The sequence below is a fragment of the Gallus gallus genome, chromosome 3 (genome assembly GCF_016699485.2).
Source record: "Gallus gallus isolate bGalGal1 chromosome 3, bGalGal1.mat.broiler.GRCg7b, whole genome shotgun sequence".
Lineage (NCBI taxonomy): Eukaryota > Metazoa > Chordata > Aves > Galliformes > Phasianidae > Gallus > Gallus gallus.
Genome location: NC_052534.1, coordinates 76,004,154 through 76,022,919, shown reverse-complemented (window position 1 = coordinate 76,022,919; position 18,766 = coordinate 76,004,154). Strand labels below are relative to the sequence as shown.

At 45.4% G+C, this 18,766-nt stretch overlaps 1 long non-coding RNA gene across 1 annotated transcript in view; it reads left to right on the top strand.

The window, feature by feature from the left end:
• Nucleotides 1-18,363, top strand: part of LOC124417804 — a 40,229-nt gene extending 21,866 nt beyond the window's left edge. The window contains exons 3-4 of the long non-coding RNA XR_006939028.1: nt 1,181-2,279; nt 14,521-18,363. This is a non-coding gene — a long non-coding RNA (uncharacterized LOC124417804). The remainder of the gene's footprint in view (nt 1-1,180; nt 2,280-14,520) is intronic.
• The last annotated feature ends 403 nt before the right edge of the window (nt 18,364-18,766 follow it).

Below are 18,766 nucleotides of genomic sequence, written 5' to 3'. Positions count from 1 at the left end.
AGGTTCCAAAACATACATCTCCAGCAATCTGTCTTGATTTTAATGTATTTGCATATAATCTTCTTGATGAGAGTTTTCCCACTGAACTCCTGCTCTGACATGACAAGGAATGTTTAAGGCAGCAAAAAACACAGAAGAGGAAAACACAGCAGAGAGAGATGAACACCTAAACAAAGATTAGAAAAGACAAACCTCTTTAGCTTTTCCTCCACTCTTCTTTCTCTCCTTCTGGCCCTGTCACCAATGACTTTTGCCTTCAGAGTTACTCTGTGGTAGCCCCAAAGGAAATGCTGGTGGTAAGCTTGTGGTGGTAGCCTGGTCCTCACACTTGTGCTTGTCTGTTTATTTTGCAATGTAAATCAGGTCTGCACAGGGCTTGCATGCACATCTTCAGCTAAGGGCCCCAGAGCTACTTTTTCTCTGGGACAGGGTGGACCTCCATATCTCCAGAAAGGGGAATCCTGTTTGAGAGAGCTTCCTTCTGCCAGAGACTAACAGAGCACAGAATGGTGTATTGTCTGTTGAGGACAGAATTCAGGAGGATAATTACAGTGCTGTCACTTTTGACAGCACAGGGTAAGATGTCTCTGTAAGTATGGTTTTAGTTGTCAAGAAGATATTTCCGCGCCTCAGTCTTGTCTATATTTGCCACTCTGTGAGAAAGAGAAAGAGAAGTGATATTACCCACTTTTCATGTGTGGTCTGACTAAGATCATAGAGCACGTGAAAAGTGAGAAACTGAGCCCTAGGTTAATATCATAAACACGAGTCTGACCACCCTCCTTCGGCACTGAACTAACTCATCCTTGGGAAGAGGGAAAGAGACGTGTGTCCTTTCTCAAATGTGGCCATTCCCACTGGTCCAATGACAATGACACACGTTTCTTTCTATCTCTACTACTTTTCTAAGGTTATATTGAGTTTACCTCCAAGGAACAAGGATCCTGGACGTGTTAAGTCAGTTCGTGGCAGGCAGTTGTGTTGTGGGTCCTCTGCCTGGGATTCAGGTCCTCCACGAGGTGCGCTGGCAAAGTGTCTCTCTTCTTGCAGCATTGACAAGCTCTGGCAGTGATTTTCAGATGTGGGCCAAGTATGGTCTTGAAAAACTAACTTGAGGTAGAAAGAGATTTCAAGGAGCAGCTGCACACATCAGTACTGATTAATGCCTTTTTTTTTCCAGATACACCCCAGTCCAAGAGGAACTAGACACAGACCACCAGCAATACAGACCAACCACCAGCAATACAGACCATTCGTTATATCTTTTTTTCTTTTTTTTTTTTTTTTTTTCAGTAGCTATTAATTTGGGATGCATTTCAACTAGTGGCCTCGACTGGAAAAGTACCAGATCCCATGCTGTGTATCTCGAGGGTACCCAGTCTCATTAATAAGCACCTTCATTCCAGAGTATTGTCTGTTTATTTTGGAAGGTTTTCCTCCCCTCCCTGAAAAAACAGAGATGAATTGGGATAAATACAGGCAGGAAATGGTCTCCCTAGCAACACTAAGAATACATAAGAACAACCTCATCATTCACTTTTCTTCCTTAGATACACTTTTAAAAGAAGTTTGAGCTACCCTAAAAGACATCTCCTGTTCGCAGTACAACACCCAAGTCAACAGAATTAATCAGCCCTGATTTCACTTTCAGTGAGAAGGGAACTAAGTCCCTTTAAAAAAACCAGGGACATAAGGTCTTAGATTCCAGGGAAAGAAAGCTGAGTCAAAAGAGGAGTTCATTCAGATTCAACACTGCTCAAAAGAAAGCAGCTTTATATAACATTCAGCTTTGCTGAAATGTAACTTACATTAACAAACTTCCAGCATGCCCTGTTCAGAGAGCCTTAGGTTTTGATAAAGTCTGGGTTCAGCTGTCTACGGGCAAAATCTAATCTAGTTGTGTAACAATGCCAGAAAGGAAATCAGAAAACTTGTTTCTGAGAGTTTATTGGGGGAGACATCAAAGCGTGGTGCTGCATAATTCCTACTCCCGTCACGTTGCACTAACACAGCCCCCTCACTCCTGATCCACTTGCTGTGCCTGCCAGCTTCTGAATGCACTATGAGGTGCATGAGAGGCATTTCAGCAGCTGAGAAGGCTGAGAGGGCTTTTCACCTGGAACAGTGTGTCCAGCCTAAGAGGTGAGGGGAAACTTCACTGGGCTCATCCTCCTCATCCAATTTTCTCTACAGTCTGTGGGCAGGAGGGGTTGGCCCTCAGAGGAAGCCAGTAGGTGAGCCCAATTTCAGGCTAACCCTGCCAGATTTCTACCTCCAGAGTAGGTAATATGTACTCTTTCTTATCTTTTAAAAGGGATCAGATTGGTTAGCAATGGTCACAGCATCCCAAGGAACTGCTTCTTTGTCTCATGTCCCTTCTAGTATCACTGCTTCCAAGGTGCTATCTTCCCTCCTGTATGAAAGACCCACTTTCTTTGTTTCCTAAACAGCAATAAATTTGTCTCCAGTGACTGCTTGAAATCAAACCATAACCAAATCATTATCCAGAAACTGTGCTTCTATTGAACATTATTGATGTTGTGGAACAAAGGCACATTGCTGATGACATCTGCAACCAGTACCAGAGAATGGCTAAGGGGCAGATAACAAAGAGGTCAGGTCGTAGGGAGATTGATTGTTCAGCTGGGTGCAAACATGTGCTCCAACATGTGTCTGATGAACATTGGTAGCAGTGCAATGGGAAGGCTCCGAGGCCTACCTCTGTCCGGCTCACGGGAAAGAAGGTTGAGAAGTAGACTGCTCTCTACTTGCCACCACCTGAATCAGGACAGATATTTGACAGCAGAATGCTCTTCATTCTAGCAGATGAACAGAAAACAAACAGTGGGTAGAAGCTGAAAGTAAGGAAATATAGACAAAAATAAGATTTGTTTTCTTACAGCGAGTGCAATAATCCCTGGAACAATCAGCCGAGGCTGAGGTGGTTTCTCCTTCACAGGTAACTTAATTCCGTGGTGTTTTTCTTAAAGGTGGAGCTTTTATCACTTTCAGGAGACCTACTGAGCCCAAGATGTGTATAAGATCAGAAGAGTCACAGTGGTAAATTTCTGTCTTTACACTCTATCCTGTTCCATGGAAGGGGAGCAGAGTAGCTGGAGAAAGCGGTCCAATGTCGCAGATAAGTCGTATGCTTAGCCTCCGATAAAGCATGATGGGGAGAAAGGGGAATTCATAGTGCTGTCACACCTTGAAAGGACTCTGATATCTGTGTGAGGGTGCTGATACACACTTTCATCCTTCAGGCCTATTTGAAGTAAAGACTTCCAAGAAGAATGTCTTATTTTACCAGTCCCAAAAGTGTAACTCCGGTTTGCTTAGTCTCAACATCAGATTGACACCGTGTTCAGTAATATTACTGCTACTTTGCATCTGAGGGACGGATTAGTGGTCTCTTCCAGGATGGATTTATACTGTGTATCCCTGAAGTTGCTCTGTGTGTCCAGATGATGGTACATGGAGAGCACGGCGTGGCAGCTGGTGCTAGAGGAAACTGGAAGAGGATGGTGGTCACTGGGGAGGCTATGTATTTGTCAAGAGCCCTAAAACCTGGGTTTGGTTCCCACTGATACTCTGCCTTTCTGAACTAGCTCATAATAGGAAACAGTACTGTAGCTAAAGACAGCCCTAGTAAGTAACGTAGTCACTTCCTCATCTCTGGTTCAACACAGAAATGATTTCTAAAGCTGATTCTCTATTCCTCATTTACAGTACAGTTAACCTCAAACTTAACAAAAAATCCCAAATGCTGCAATGCCATAATGGCGAAATATGACTGTTGTATGAATGCTTTTATTCTGTAGGGAATATGCATGGTTTCTTTCAATATGAAAATCCAACTATCGTATCCATTAATAGAGCTTCTTCTCTTTGGGGTGAATACTCCCAAGTACAGCTCTTAGTGAAGAAGAGATCAGTCCTGGGAGGCCTGATGAGACAGGTATTAGGGACTAGATCAAATAACGGTGGTCTCTTTCTGGCTTTAAGCTGCAAAAGAGGACTTCCAGATCATACAGGCTATGGATTTTCAGCATATTGGCCAAACTCCTTGGTCCACCTTCTGAGAACAGTGTTGGGAAGAAAGGAGAAGGATGCCCACATGAGAACTTCGCGGGGCTTGTGCGCTGGAGAGAGCTCCTCAGCATGGCATGAGAACTGGGCAGCAGGCCAGGAGCAGGAGAAGCAAGAAGTGATGGGGCATGGCCCAAACTTGCACAGTCTATAGTGACAACATACGCAGGGCTCTTCTTTTGGGAATGAGACCCCTAAGGGCCTGGTTGTGCTCCAGCCTGCCCCAGGTTTGTGGAAGGGGTAGGACTGCAGGGAGGAGGAGGTGTAGATGCTTCCTTGAGGTAGGGTAGAGCAAGGTTTGTCTGGCAGGTTGCTCTTCCCCTGCCCTGGATTAGCTTAGTGCAAAACCCTAACTGACTTCAGCCCCCCCCTCCGTGCTTCTGTGCTTCCTTGCCATGTACATCAATTAAGCACAAGCCCCAGACATCCCCTTGCTCATACAATGCTTTAATTATAAAGCAGTTTGCTTCTGATTGGCAATTACTCTGCCTGGGAATGGGCCTCGCAAGCGGGTAGGCCTTCGAGAGCCGGCTGTCATTTTCATCTGCCTCAACCTCTTCTCCATCTGGCTGCTGAAAATAAGGCCTCCCCTCCAAACACTCTAAAAAATTAAGAAATGGATGGGATTGGACTTCTTTGTTTCCCCCTTCCCCCCTAGTTGTTAATAGGAAACCTCTGATTCATTACTGTTGCTTGCTTAATCCCATCATGCTGACAGCACCGCAGCACTCCACTCCTTCTGCCAGACGAGCTGCAAGCAGAGATGTGACACAGCACTGGCAAATGGACAACCTGCTGCTGACCTTTCCAAGGCACTGGGACCGCCCTGGGAGAAGCACTTCTCAGAAACAGTCCTGACCCCGGATGCTGGGGTCTACCTGTAGTCTGGAGATCTCTGCAATGGGAAATAGGAATGCTGGGGAGCAGGCTGGATCTGTGTGATGTGAAAGACCAGGGGTAGAGATAGAAATGCAGACTCTGCTTTTTCATCTGCATCCTGACACTTCTTTGCAAGATGCCATCCAACTGGGAATGGATGCAGGAGCCTGGGCAATGTCTATGGTCCTGCTACAGCCTGAGGAAAGTCATGGCCCTCTCCCGACATCAGTGGCCCCTGGGCCTTTGCCCTCCCATCCTGTGATACCTGATGGCACAAGCCAGTCCCAGCTTGAAAACAGTGTGGTGGATGGAACAGCCATAGCGCAGGGTTGGCTTCTGATATGACCAAAGGCCTCATGTCATCAGCATGGAGCCCATGCCAGCTTATCCTTCAGACCCCATCCCTGCCCCTTCCTGGGTCAGGAAGCATTTGCAGGCTGAAGTAATTTCCTTTCCCAACGAGAAACTTCATGGGATTAGGGCTTAATACCATGCACTTTGTTTTCCCTTAGTACAATCATACTGATCGTAGGTAGTTCTTTTGTAGTAAATATTGGCAAAGAGCAAAAGTTTAGGGGCACAAAGTCTAGGAACTGAGCACATTTTAGATAAGCTCCCTTTCTTTTGCAGCCTGTGTTTTCTGAGCTATTTAAATTCAGCCACTAGAGAGCAAGCTTCTTCTTTTTATCAAACAGCAGACAACATATTTATTTCAAAAAGAATTGTACAGTACTTCAGGCCAAAAAACCATAAAAATTGAAAACAGCTCTCAGTTTACAGAGGGGAAAAGAAGCTTGCTCTCTCCTTCCTCCTTCTCCCCTGCTTTCCTTCTCTCCCTCTCTCAGTTTCTCTCTCTCTCACCCTTCACAAGCTCCATCTTAGGAAGAATAGACAAGTGTGTTTTGTTGAAGTGAAGGCCTTTGCTAATGACTGTCTAAGCTCTCTTCCTTCGTGTCAGTCATCAGAGGTAATAGTCCATCCTGACGTGTGGCATACTGTGTGAGGAGCATCTCAAAAGGAGGCCTTGGGCTGGTAATAGGCACTACAGCACTGTGCATGCAATTGAGCAATACTTAGAGATGAAGAAATCTGCAAATTGGCAGGATTATACCCATTGATACTGGAATCTGTCTCTATCTGGAGTAGCACAGCAGCAGCTGGGCTTCTTAGACCACGTGGCTTAAATGCCCTTGAGACTTTAACGCAAACAGGTTGGAGAAATCACATCTTTCTAACAGCCTCCAGCCACGGGCTTTCCTTTTCTCCTTGGTCTTTCACACACTGAAATGCCCTGCTCTGACAGCTCCTGCGTGGCTGAGCTGTGGGATCAGAATCAGGGGAGAAGAGGAGAGAAATCTTACCTGTTCTTTCAGTGAGCAAAGGTAGGAATAATGGTGAAGATTCTAAAAGCAATTATATTACCTTGTTTCATTGCTTCAGGAGAAGAAACACACAAGGTGCTTCTGGGCTGCTAGGGCAGTGTAGCCAGGCTGTGTGGTATTCTCTAATTGCTGCACTACAGTTATATGACCTCAGTGAGGTAATGGCTCATATCAAGGCTGCCTGCAAGCCTCCTTTAAGCCAGTTCTAAAAGCAATGAACTCCGTAGAGGTGCTGAGGTGCACAAAGAAGTTTCCTAACATGACAGTGGTGGCAGAGACAGCTCAGAGCTGGTGGGGGCAGGCTGGAACATCCAATTTTTAACAAGAGACCAGCATGAGTAGCAGCAGCAGCAAGGAGCTGGTCTTCCTAGAAACCATGTCCAAATGGCCCAGTGAAGCAAATGGTGGTTCAGTCAAGATTTGGAAACTCCCATCAGTAGGTCTTCCTGGGAAGACGATAGAGGATTTTGTGAAATACATGATGGTATCAGCATTGTGTACACAGAGGGTTATCTCCCTGCCTTTCTCTGTGAACTGAGCAAGGGTACAGCTCTAGATAACACATGCATTGCCCAATGTTCTATGAGGTGGCTCTTTACGATGACATGCAAGGCCTTTGGCCTGACATGGACCTTTACAGAAAGATACTCCAAGGGGCTGTGGGTGGTATGAGCTTTGACAAGTCCTACTGTTTAATGTCCAACTGACAGTATGAATTGTCCCATGGAATGATGTGGCCCAGATTTAATCAGTTTTATCCATTGTGCCAACCTGGGAACTAGTGCTCAGAGTGAAACCGCTTTATTATCTCTGTGCTGCATTAGGCACGATCATGTGGGTAAGAAATGAATTAACTACATCCTTGCAGCACGCTGTGACAAGCTCTCCAAACCAGATGTTTTGTGAGCAAAGAGGGACTTCAGGATTTTGGGCCCAATCAGAGCAGCTATGAAGGTCATGATTGGCAAATCTCACCAGGTCGATATGTTGCAATGTAAGGTTTCTTATTTTGCTGTGAGGCCACTGATTTTGAGGCCAAATGCAGCATAGGGAAATTTTATTCAAATGCAGGCAGCAAATAATGAAATGGTTTCTGTTCTGCTCCAGGAATATCAGGGTGCTCGGGAGACGATGGGGGACCACCGTTCCCATTTTTGATGCAATGTAGCTAGAGATGTGATGTCAAAGAGCCATGCCTCCTGGGGCTTTGAAATGAATGACCTCACTCCAAAGTTACAGAGATACAAACTCTGAAAGGTGAGGATATAAATACATGTCTCAGACTTTGGGTTGTCCCACGCCACTGGACACCCAGAACACTACAATGGTTTGAGTACAGGTCAGAGCTAGCATGACAGCTCCTCTAAGCCTTTTACTAATGCCTCCTCAGAATAGAACTGATAACTGTGAAGTGTGGCTTCAGGCAAATGCCCTTCACCAGAGAAGCTCCTAGCTGCTGCACAGATAAAAAAAAACAGCCATTGGACAAAACAAACAGCTCACAGGGCTCATTGTCAGCAGCTGCAGAGCTCATCTTCGCTGTGTGCATGACAGCACAGTCTAGTGTCAGCATAAATTCAGCCCTAGGCACACTCAGACCTCCTGTGTACTCTTACCTGCCCATACAGCTTTTAGAAGTGTGCCAGTAGCAAAAGCTGATTAGCAGCTTAAGTATGGCTGTCTCTCCTCTTTGGCTGTAAATGCTAGCCACAAGAAGGAGCAAAACTGGCACTTGGAGCTTTGTCTAGAAAAGGCTGGCAGATAGAGACTGCTCAGTCTTCAGGCAATCATCACCTACTTCTTTTGAGCACATTTAAGAGTGCTTTGTGCTGCTTCCCTGTAAGAACAAAGTTCTCTCTTTAAAAAAAGTATAATTAGAGTCTTGATGACTTTTGTGTCTGAAAAGCCTATTTTCTTCTGCAAAAATTCATGCCTCTGAAATTAGAGTGAGAGAGGCCTGAATAGGAAGGCTCTTGCACATTTTCCACAACAAACTTTTCTAAACCTCCCCACTCCCATAAACACTTTTTTTTTCCCCAGAAATGCCCTCTGTTTTGGAGGATCTGTTTTCTTTGATCTCTCTGGGACAGAATTCATTGCTATCACCACACTGCAGTAGCTGAGCTCCCTGTATGTTGACGCTGAACCATCCCAGCATCTCCATCTATGTGCCCGTCACATGCAAGTCCCCGTGTGCAGGAATGGGAAGGAGATACTTGGCTGGCACTGCAAAGGAAGGACTACATTGAGCTGTGGCCGGGACTACAGTCTCCTGTGGACCCTCTGGGTTGCTTCCCTTCCCTACTTAAGCCTCAAAGCTAAAACACTTCTATGCATTTCTCTTGTCTTTCCAGGCTTGGGTATTCTCCCAGCGCTTCCAAACCCTTTGGAAAGCATTCTGCCAAGCCTCGGGCTGTTCCTAGGGGCCAGGATTTCATTCTTGGCTTGCCTTTAGTCTAAACAACCTTTGTTACTTTCCTTCTTTTCCCCCAAGGAATGTATTAATTTTCTTAACATTTCTCTCTGCCTAAAATTAGACTGTCGCTTTCCTTATCTCTGACCAGCTCAGTGGTGCTATACTTTTCCATTTCTTGCCTTTTTTTTTTTTTTTTCTCTCTCTCTGTGATTTATTTCTGGAAAATGTGGCATGCAGTGACTGTTGGCTAACGCTGGAAAAGAAGATAAGACAAAGTACAAACTGGACGCAGACTTGCTTTCTTTTCAGGGATGGTCATTTATTTGTCCTTCAGCCGAACCTGGGAATCTCTTCCAAGGCCTTACCTTCATTTCTTAACCCTGAATAAAAATTGGTATCTTTGATGTGGGGAGATGAAAAAACATGATGCTATCTTCTGGGGTGGTCACATCAAACTGGGGTCTGCACAAGGTGCCCTGCCCTGCACGCTGGTAGCCTGGTGATGTTCATTGTCATTTTTGGCTTCAAAAGGGTAAAGCTGGTTGCACCCGAACCCAAGCTCTGCCTAGCAATTCCCTTCTGCAGTTTTAGGCTTAAGCTGGCAATTAATGCTGTTATCTTTCCAATCCGTCAGCACGTTTGTCATGCAGAGAACACTGCTGACTTGGAGTGGCCCCAGACCCAGCCTGGGGGAGCGGACGGGGGAGAAGGAAATGGAGTCAGAGTGGGAGAGAGGCCAGTCACCTCCAGCATTTATGAAACTTATGCTCTGTTATATACTGCAATTATATTGTTTTCCAAATCCAGTGGGAACTGTTGTTTTTCATGCAATAAATATCTTCCTGCAGTGCTGGCAGCTGTAATATGGCAGCTCTGACAACTTGAAAGTGAAACTCATTCCAGTAACATGATTCTGATACTAGTGGCTTTGCATTAGCTAAGCTGAGAGAAAGAATCAAAAAAGATAAGCAAATCGGATGTTTGAATTCCTTTCATTTTCACTCACAGCAACTCCTTTCCTAGTGATAAAGCCCAACACTTTGCTAGCAGTGTGTTTGACAGCATTTTGCTAACAGAGCCTTGAATGATGCTGAAGGAATCTCTCATGACCAGCAGATCCATTGCCAGTGTTTTTTAAAGATCCTTGCCATTTTTTTTATAGTTCAAACATTACAGGGCACGATGACATAGGTAATCCTTCATTCCTTGAACACCGATGATATTTTGTGATGCTATGATTTTATTTTCCCATCTTTCAGCATTTTTTGGGGTCTGGGATTTGCAGGATATTGTACTGATATTCCTGTATATCAGGAATCAAATGAATAACAAATACTTAATATTGAAAACCAGCATGCATAGAATGATAGGATTAACCTGAGATCGTAAAGCACCAAAGCCTTTCTTGGTTCTTAGCAGAACAGCCCTAAGGTTGGATGCTTCTTGGCACAAGTGGGAACGAGTATCCAGAGCATTTCACTGTGAGATACTGAACCTAAGCTACATGCAGTACCGCACTGTTATAATTAAACAAGTGTCATTTCACATGGAAAGGTTTATGAACTAATGTCACTGGTTGCAAGCTAAGTTTTCACATCCATAGGGAGGTTTCTCTATGCAAAATATCACTAGTTCAGTCCAACATCATACCTTCAGGTAAATCAATAGGATCTGTGTGTACAAACAAGCCCACTAACATATGTTAGACCAGATGATAAAAACACAATACAAATGCAACTGTCTCTCCAGCATTCCTAGCATGTAACATCCCTAGCATGTAGTTCCCTCGGCAAAACCCTTACAACTATGCAGATGATACAGATAGAGCTGTGATGACAAGATGTACCTTCCTCCTCCTTCATTAACGCTTACATCCACTGTTTAACTACATGGTTAATGTATCAAAAACCTCTGGTTCTTCTGGGTTGACCCAGACTTGTCCTTACCTACCAGTAAAAGACAGTGTAGTGGGATGCACTGCCTTTGAAGGGCAGGAGTGGCGCAGGTGTGCTCTGGTGCACAATGTGGCAGAGCTATGGGACCTTACCAGCCCATGTTGTTCTGGTGGGCTACGAGATCTTCTCACAGCTCTTGATCATTGTCACTGCAGATCTTAGACTGGACTCTGACAACAAAGGCAAGTGTGAACCCAAGGGAATATAATTTCATATTTCCCAGTTGAAATGGACGTATTTTGCTCACCAAACTGTTCTTCCCCGGCCTTGCACATCAACTGAGTGCTGCTGTTACTTGAGTGTGAAATACATTCGTAGTTCACGCACTCTATCTTAGTTGACAAGCTGTGTGTTGACACTGTTGATACAAAATTAAACCACTGGGTTTTGATCCTTTGTGTCCTACAATTTAGAAGCCACAGTTGAGTTCAAGAGGCACTCAGATGAGAATAAAGTTTGCAACAATACTCTCTTCTAATGCAAGAATCTTGCAAGTACATTTATAATTATTCGTTTGTTAGCAGAAATATTAACACAGACATGATAAAAAAGGTTTATTTTCCTGCCAGTCCATGTGTATACCTTAATTGCATATGAAAGATACTCTGAGAATCCTCTCTTTCATGTAAATATACTCAATGGTTAGTAAATATTAATGCTGCTCTCTGGCTCCAGCTGTGAGAAGATTTTATTGTCGTGTTAGAGGTTTTGATTAGCTTCCAAAAGGTTTCACAGTGTCTACTCTATTTATCTGAAACATACAGAACTGCTGCAGGCAAGGGCTGCAACCAAGAAAATAGTACACTTTCTCCCATTGTTTTTAATTTAGTCTGTGCAAGTATAATTATTTCTGCCTGTTTAATGCTCTCATGTCACTCTCTATGAAATTCCAAAGGCAGGAAAGAAGCTGCCTAGTATCTTTTAGTTCCAGTTTTCGGTAGACAGCACTGAAGTAAAAGAACCGTGTCACGTCTTCCCATTATTCTCCCTAATTGTCACAGCAATTTACCCATGAGCTGACGTGATAGCCATAGAGGGAAATGGAGCAAAACCTTTTGCATAACTCAGTGCTCAAGGAAATCCTAGACACCGATGTGAGGGGGCAGCTCGGTGTCTGTCGGCCAGCGATGCAAGGCTCTCCCTGCTGAGATCAGCTGACGAGGTCAGTGGCCTGTCTTGACCTCCCATCATCCAGCTGAAGGAATGAAATCCTCCTCAGCTGTCCCTGCCGTATTCCTTACATCAGGCAATGCCTTTGCTGCAGTCACCCGAGCTGATGGGTGCTGAGCTGGTGTCCCCCCATCAGGCTGGGCGTCCATGCACAGAGCTGGTGCCACTCCATGCAGGGACTCTGGTGCTGCTGTGCCCATGCCGAAGTGGCTCTTGGTAATTCCAGGCACATTCTGGGGCTCCTGTTGTGTTTTTTGTTGTTGTTGTTGTTGTTTTTTCTTTTCTTTTTTTTTCCTTTTTTCAGTGAGTGGATTATCCTGAATTCCACCATCAGAAAAACAGGAAAACTGGTGTTGCACCCCCCTTGGCTCTGGAGGGGCTTTTTGTGGGGAATGAGCAGCTGTTGTGTGATGTTCCCATCCTTTGCATAAGTTACCATGTTGCAGCCAAAACACCATGCTGGTGTGAGATCCTTTGTGCTGCTTTACAATCCACCTCCAAAGAAAGGGTTTTGCAAGGAGCTGGGAAGCTTGGCACTCTTAGGCACTCTTAGGACTAGAGGGAATGGCTTCAAGCTGCGCCAGGGAAGATTCAGGCTGGACATTAGGAAATACTACTTGTCTGAAAGGGTGGCCCGGCACTGGAATGGGCTGCCCAGAGAGGTGGTGGAGTCACCGACCCTGTTGGTGTTCAAAGAGCGTTTGGATGTTGTGTTGAGGGACATGGTTTAGCGGGAACCATTGGTGATGGGTGAATGGTTGGACTGGGTGACCCTGTGGGTCTTTTCCAACCTTGGTGGTTCTATGATTCTATGATTCTTCCTTGTTGATGCAACATCTCAAACCAAAGCAGTGCCTTCTCTGTGGGGAGCTCTTATCCAAGTCAGCCAAAGTGAACGCTTAACAGAATCGCAGAATCACAGAACTGTAGGGGCTGGAAGGGACCTCTAGAGATCATCAAGTCCAACCCCTCTGCCAAAGCAGGCTCCCAGGTTGCACAGGTAGGCATCCAGGCAGATCTTGAACAGACGTCTCCAGAGAAGGAGACTCCACAGCCTCTCTGGGCAGGCTGTTTCAGTGCTCTGTCACCCTTACTGTGAAGAAACCTTAAACTCCATCTTCTGCTGGGACCTCCAGCTCATGTCCATGAGGGCAGAAACTCAGACGATCATGTTTCTGCAAACAGACTACTTGGTGGTAGCACCTCCTGTATCGCTGGTATGGATTGAGGTAACTGTCTGCAGCTGGATAGCCAGCCCCTGGTGCACTCCAGTCTCCTTTAATCTGTTGAATATTCACCCCACGGGCTTTTTGTCTTTACAGAAATCAGCAGTGCATTGGTGGGGCTGACCTCTGTTACCTCTGTTACCACTCTGTTAACACTGCTCTCACATGGAGGTCAGCAGCATCACTAACCTCCATGGCTGCTTTACATAAATCTTTAGTATAAAACCACAGTCGCTTTGCATGCTGAAGGGCAAACCCTGTTTGTGTTGTGCAGGCATTACCACATTTTCAGCTGATCTTTTAAGTGGTTCCTAATAAAATTATTAGGTGACTGGAAAATCTTCAGTAACATTTTTAAATGCAGTCCAGCTTCAGAATAATAAACTCAGCTTTTAACAATCCTCGTTTACAACTATTTCAACAGCACAAACTAATTTTCCCTTTGGTAATGAGGACTATTAGAATGACTGTTCACACAGAGCTGACGTGGATTCAACAGCCATGCTTTTTGTTATGCACGCTGTGCGTAACACGTACAAAAGTACAGCTTTCCCTCTTCTCCTTGCCTCCACTTCTCTCTTTAGAAATTGTTTAAAGGTTGCTAAATAGGAGGTTCAGAAGTAAAATACAGCAATGTTCTATGCAAATAGCAGGTTTCTTCGCTATTCCGATCCATCAAATTGCTGAACCCTGCTATGATGGGTACTCACACAAAGTGAATGTTCATCTGGTTCCCAGTGGGGTTTGTTATGGTAAGAACACACTACTTCAGCTATCAGTACAGGAAAGGACACAGTTATTTTAGTATGTTGATGGCATTTATCAATCCGTGTGCTTGCTAGCTCTAGCTGGCAGAGCTGTAAAATACCTCCTGAAAGCCATGGTGAAACTCAGAGGGGAGCAAGCAGCTCCCACTAACCTTGTCCATCAAAACTGGCAGTGCCTTCCTCCTGGAAGAGAGGTGAGAGGTGCCTCTCCCATGCCCCAGGCAGCTTTTTGTACATGTACTTTGCTGAGCGTCCAGCAGCTTGCAGGAAGAGCTTTGCATGCACCTACTTTCTGTTAAGCAGGACATCTCATCCCAGAAAAGGTAAGTTTGGTCCTATTGCCCTCTTGTGGCTGCCCAAAAGAGGCTGTGGTAGAGTCCCACTGGCTGACGTGCAGAAGTGGTACCTGCTCATTACTAACGTAAATGTCCTACAGGTTAAAAAGAGTGCTGGTCCCTGAGGTGCAGCTGTATAAGGTGAACTGGAGGATCACTCAGGAGACTGAGATGTTTTGGAAGGGGACATGGAGGTGCTCTCGCTGTGACAGGAGGAGATCAGACACAAGGACATCTCGGGCCAAGCCTTCCTCCCCTCCTCTTTCCTCACCCTCACAGTTGCCTTGTGTTTATTTTTCAGCTGCATGGGAGAAACCCCTCGCTGCAGTTTGAGAGCATGCCCTGGCTCTACCATATTCAAGGAGGAGCATTAAAAATGCATTGTCAGCCCTAGAAGGAAACCTTATCATTGCTGTGCAGCCCGGACACCATGCGTTACCAATAGGGCATATAGGAGGTGCTTCTATCGCCATGGGGTTGTGTTGTACTTGTGGTGCTTGGGAAGGGTGTATTTGGTGCCTTCGGTGTTGTGTGGCTGGTGTTAGAAGCAGAAAACTCAAGCACAACTGGATAAAGAATAGTTCTAAGAAGGGCAGGGGATCATTCTGAAGATTTCACAGGAAAACAAGAATTAGAATCAAAATAAAGAAAACTGAGAGGAAAGATAACAAAAAAAAAAAAAAGAAAGTGAACACTGCAACCCTCCCAAAGCCAGAACAGCTTTCTATCCATGCATGAGCATCCCGGCTGGAGCGCAACCAAGCTGCTTCCATCAGACCTGCACACCTCCCAGGTGTGTCTGCTGGAGCTTATACCTATGCATAACTTGAACACTTTATTCTAAAAGGAAAAGCAATAAAAATCAAAGCAGGCTTGTATACAAGTTAAATCTTCTGTTAAGGAGCGGTAATGTTATTTGTTTTCAATCAAATGAGGGCAATAAAAGCCAAGATGTGTAATGAAACCCCACCTGGTGTGTATCGGCCTTGACACAGCCTTTTTATTCAACATAGCCTTTGCTTAATGGAAATCCCTGGCAAAGAGCCAGAGCCAGGGCTGTAATGTTTGTAAATAGCTGTTGCTTTCAGCCTGACTTTCCCCAGAGAAAACCATGCAGGAATAAAAAAAGTGAAGATTCGGTAACAGCGTAATTGCGTCACATAACGGCCACCCCCGGGAAGCCATCTGAAGTTTTAATGCTCTAAAATGAATGCTGAATTCACTCGTTTTCTCTAACAAAGGTGGCTGTTGCGGTGGCTGCACACACACCAGAGGGCTGCTGAAGGAAAGCGGAACAAATGCCATTTGCAATTCAAGTGCCTTTAGACCCCAGATGCTGCTGCCTCACAACCACTCTTCTGCAACCTTGATGAAGGATGGTAATTATCCCTCCAGTACTGGTGACCAGCACAGGCCCGGCCCTAATCTCTTGCTGATGTGGGCGACAGACCTGCTCAAGGACACAGAGGCACAGGTTGGTGCCAGGCCATTGAAATGACACCGAGTCAGGCTGGATTTGACTCATACTCCTGGTCCTGCATGCTAGAATAAATATCTGCAGCTCTGGCATGACAGAGATGGGGCTTCAGAACCTTCCCATCTTGTACTGGGGCTTGCTCAATATTGGGATCCCCTCTTGGCAGCCAGGAGAACCCCAGAGCCACCTCAAGCTTTCCGATCCACTTCTTTTAACCTGGCACTCGACTATAAACAGCTGCCGGTGGCACACATGGTATATTAAGCTTCTGGAGAAATGAACTAGTTTTCATCAACAGCCCAGCCATCCTCTTGCTGTGTTTCCAGCCACTGCTATTGCCTTGGATCTCCAGACGCTGACCTAGCCTCTGCTTGGCATTCAAGTTGTAACACCTTTGACACTAACAACCCACTCAGGAAGCCACAGGAATAAGTTATGTTCTCTGAATGACGTGTTTCGGCCTTTATTCTGCTCACGAACATGGACCAGAGTTTCAAGTTATCAGCCGTTTCTTACAGAACACTACTCATTCAGATGTTCCTCTTGGCATTAAGCTATAAACATGGGGCCTACCATGAGGGCCTACTCGTATGTTGAGGGGTGATATGCTACTACCTGAGCCATGCCACCTGCTCAAAGAAAGGGAGAGAGTAACAGCATCTCCCAGCTAACCTCAGGCATAGTCTCTTCAGGGGGCAGCAGGCTGAGTGCAAAGTCAAATTTGCCTTAGAGGAAAATCTATCCAAGTGGGGATTCTGATGGAGAGAGAATTTCATCCAACTATTCCGTGATGTGGTGTGTGCCTGCCTTGCTGCACCCAGCAGCAGCTGCTTCACTGCTTCACTGATCAAAGCTGGCAAGTTATTTTAGACATTTTGTAGGAGCTGGTTACCCACAGTATGCTTCATGTTCAGTTGGCCTTGGTCATACCCACATCCGGGGCATGGTGCAGAGTTAGGCTGCCTAGTGACCTTGCCAGGTGGGAGATGGCCCTTGGTGCAAAGACTGGCTGGGGATACACTGATAGTGATGAGGAACTCCTGTTTGGTACTGCTGATGAAGGCCATCTCTCCCACATGCAAATCCATGTTGTCACAGAACTGTACACTGAACTTGAGGAGCAGTCCCACCATCATCGCTGAACATACCTCTAGGTAATGGCAGACTGTGGCTGGCATGAATCTGCCCTTGTCATCCAAGGTGCAAACTTCTGCTCTGCTGCTTACCCCTAGCAGCCACAGAGCTGGGCAAGGAGGCAGCATTCCCCATCATGTGCTTACATTAAAACGCAATCCTACATCTTCAAGCTAGGTGTATGAACAATAACCTCAAGTCACTGTCTGATGTCCTGCTGTTGGACTAGGATTGCTTCATGTGAAGAGCGTTTTATCAAAATAAATTGCACTGTACTGTGTCCATGGCTGCTTTCTTTAGCAAGGTCTCTGATAATTCAGTCCTGTTGCATCTCAAATGTAAGTGGTATTGACAAAAGATTGCATGCAGCAGCAAAAACACAGATGAGGCAAGTTGCCACCTCCTGAATGGTCCCTTGTCTCAGGGCAAGCATTTTCCTTTCTTCCCCTCTAAACTTCAAATGCAGGAGGAAAAGGTTGAGCCTGTTGCATTTTTCTCAAATACAGCCATTCTCTCCTTACCAAAGTAAGAATTATGAAGGTTTTAACATGAATTTAAGAAAAAGATGGAACTCAATTGCTGAAGTTAAAAGTGACCAGAAGTAGCAAGGCATTTCATTTTAGGGGAAAGTTCTGTAATATTGAACTTATAAAGAACAGAAACTGCTGTCTGTCAGACAGGCCTGGAGTTCCCCCAGTGTGCCCGGAGCATCAGGTGATGTGGAGGGAACAATTGGCGTTTTCTGTAGCAGTGGTTACTGCCTGTCTGTATTTTAAGTAGCATCCTTCTGAATATGAGCTCCAGTGATAGACAGGGCATTTAATGAGGATTCATGGGCCACCACGGACCAAAAGATCACCGACAAAGAATCCGAAGATAGGCCATAAATGTTTTATTATCTATGCTTTTAGGATAATGGCTGTCTTTTTCATTCTTGTACATCCCCTAGTGCAACAGGGTCTTGTTTCATTCTGCATTAATTTTTACTTGTTCCTGACTGGTGCTTTTTCAGTACAACCCTTAAATGACCCCTGCAAATGTAAATAGCTAATAAAAAAGTGATTTTCCTTATCCATCGGTGCATGGAAACTGTCAGCAGTGCCTAGAGTCCTCTTTTGGCTGAATTTGGTGGGAATTGTCCTGCTGATTTTGCAAGAGACAAAGGGAGGCTCTTTGGTCAGCCCCAAGGTCCATTCTTGCCACATGGGACAGGGGCTGAGGGGTCCCCATGTGATGGCTATGAGGACTTGTCCTCCCTGGCAGATTCCACCCTTCTCTGGCCCTGACACTGTCCCTATATTCACACAGCAAGGCCAGAGGGCACTTGGCCACTCTGGGCTCTTGGCTCTTCTCTACCCTCCTGATGTGCTGGAAATGAAAAAGTCATCTCCCTCTCCTTTATCTCCAGCTGTGTTTTTCTGCTTCTGTGGAATAGATTCATGAGGTGGCCCCAGGCATGCACTTGGGTGAGCATGATGTCAAAGCTGGAGTTGGCCACTGCAGTGATAGCCCAAGCTGCTATTAATTCACACCATGTAAGATACACATTTCTAGGCATATTTGTAGCTCTAGGCCAGACAAGCTTTCTATGTTGCACATATGTTGCACATATATGGTTCTTCCAGTCCTGCTGTGGAGCTCCTAGAGGATGATTAACCTAAACTCATTTAGTTGGGTCACTTCAGAATATGGTTGTAAGAATTAAGGTCAGAATATTAGTACTGTCAGCTGCAATTCATAATGAACACATCGAAACAGTGCCACTCCAGTGCCATAGCAGAGCCATTTCCCACTGCAAATACCACATTTTCTGGCAGCACTGCTTACATGTGAAGAGGGCAGCTCCCCTGCCTGGGTATGTGCCCTGTCCTTCTCCACTCGTGAAGGACACATTAGCTCTGGAAATCCTTGAGCTGTTTGCATTACTTAGCCCCAG